Here is a 2,500-nt window from a genome sequence, read left to right on the forward strand (position 1 = left end):
CATTATCATTATCATCCTCATTATTATCATTAATAGTATCACCACTGTCATTATTATTATTATTATTATTATTATTATTATTATCATTATTATTATTATTATTATTATTATTATCTTTATTATCATTATTATTATCACAATTGCGATAATCATTATTATAGTCATTTTTTTATATTATCCTGACTTATTATTTTCATCATTATTTAACATTATTCTTATTTTCATTCTTATTCTTAATATTGTTACCATCACCATCGTCATCATCCATATCATTATCATTATTATTATTATCCTCATCATTATTATCATTATTACTATTAATGACTTAGTTATTATCGTGATCAATTTCATTCATGTTATTATCATTAATATCATCATTATCATCATCATCATTACTTTTAGTAGGAGTAGTATCATTATCACCATTATCGTCATCATTGTTATTATCATAAGCATCATCATTATCTCACTTATTATTATTATTATCATTATCATCTCTTGTAGTAGTAGTAATAGCGATGGTATTAGAAGTAGTAGAAGTAGTTGTATCATTATCATTGCCATCTTTATCAACATCATTATCATTTCACCTTCAATATTAATGGCATCAACAACAACATACGAAGAGTCTAGAATAATGATAATAACATAGTAGCGATAATAATTACGATTATCCAGTGTTAACATCATTACCGTCATGATTATGGTAATATTAATGATGGCAATAATAATGATAAAAATAATGATGATGACAACAGTAAAATAGTAATAGTAGTAGTAGTAGCAGTAGTAGTAGAAGAAGAAGTAGTAGTAATGATGATGGTGATGATGATGATAATAATAATAATAATAATGATAATAATGATAATTATAATAATAATAATAATAATAATAATCATAATAATAATAATAATAATAATAACAATAATTAATAATAATAATAATAATAATAATAATAATAATAATAATAATAATAATAATAATAATAATAACAATAATAATGATAATAATAATAATGGTAACAGCAACGATAACATCAACAGCGACAGTAATAGTAGAATATCCACAAAAACTTGTGTTGACACTTGTGTTGGCATTACGGTGATACATTTTCAAATTATCCATTATTTCCTTTCCCTTTTCATTCATCAAATGTTACCTTTACCAATCTTGTTTTCTAATAATAATGATAATAATGATAATAATAATAATAATAATAACCAGATATGATGATGATGATGACGATATAATAATGATAATAATATGATAATAATGATGATAATATCAATAATAATGATAATGATGATATTGATAATAATGTTAATAATATTTATAATAATATTAACAATGGTGGTAATAATATTAATAATAATTATATTAATAATAATAATAATAATAATAATAGTAACAATCATTATTGTTATTATCATTATTATTATTTTTTATTATTATTATTATTATCATTATTATCATTATTGTTATTATTACTATCACTATTATTATAATGATAACAATTATAATAACAACAACAATAATTATTATAATTATAACAGCAACAAATTAATAAATGAATAAAGAAATAATCCATATAACAAATTCAGTAACGAAAGACGATGCACTTTTATGTGCTATTATTCCTATAACCATTATACCATACATCATACTATATTACAATATATATCATATTGCCTTATATTATACCTCATAATATATCATATTACATTACATCCAATTATATATTATGTCATATTATTTTCCTGATTATACCTATAACTTATATCAATTATAGTCAAAGGTTTGTTTATTTTTTTGTTTTGTTTACTCGGTTTGGATTCACTAAGATATTACAATATATGTCTAAAGGTGACATGTCAATTTAACTTGATCACTGGCTTAAGTATTGGTTAATCACGCAAATTTTTCTTCAGGTGATGAGAGAGAGACCAAGAATAAAAAAAAACATTTTGAAAAATAGATTTCCAATTGACACGAAAACAAACCCGTTATTTAACAAACTATCTAACATAACTCGGCAACACTGCAAGCTAGAAAATAGCCTAAATTGAACCCAGTTAGTATCAATATACAGGACAACCCAAATCATTAGTATATTCCTCTCTCACTCACAATGAAAGAAATTAACTTACATTTTTTTTTATAAAGTTTGTTCACAAGCCCCTCGACCGATCACTTTCACGTTAGGAATAAAATATTTTAGCACGTTTTTTATGTGGTTGAAAGAACAGTTCTTGATTTAGTGAGAAGTGTGGTATATAGAAATTGATATGTGTATAATGTGTATAAGATATAAAATGTAAAATAATAATAACAATGACAAGTGGTAAAAACGACAACAAACGCGATCTAAACTACATACATGCTTACAGATCCTACAAACTGTCTAGATTAAATTCATATATACAAATACGACGGAAGAAAATAATACGGCCTGAAAACTTGTATCAAAACTTCCTAATAACCTCCAGATTACAATTTTAAC

The 2,500-nt window shown here is 23.0% G+C and overlaps 1 protein-coding gene across 2 annotated transcripts in view; it reads right to left on the reverse strand.

Moving 5' to 3' along the window:
- The window catches only part of LOC113814375 (uncharacterized), a 14,936-nt gene extending 12,722 nt beyond the window's left edge, over positions 1–2,214 (reverse strand). For both annotated transcript variants that reach the window (XM_070145204.1, XM_027366427.2), the window contains exon 1: positions 2,148–2,214. The gene's annotated coding sequence lies outside the window, so the exon portion shown is untranslated. The remainder of the gene's footprint in view (positions 1–2,147) is intronic.
- Between the last annotated feature and the right edge of the window lie 286 nt (positions 2,215–2,500).

The sequence above is a fragment of the Penaeus vannamei genome, chromosome 33 (assembly GCF_042767895.1).
Source record: "Penaeus vannamei isolate JL-2024 chromosome 33, ASM4276789v1, whole genome shotgun sequence".
Lineage (NCBI taxonomy): Eukaryota > Metazoa > Arthropoda > Malacostraca > Decapoda > Penaeidae > Penaeus > Penaeus vannamei.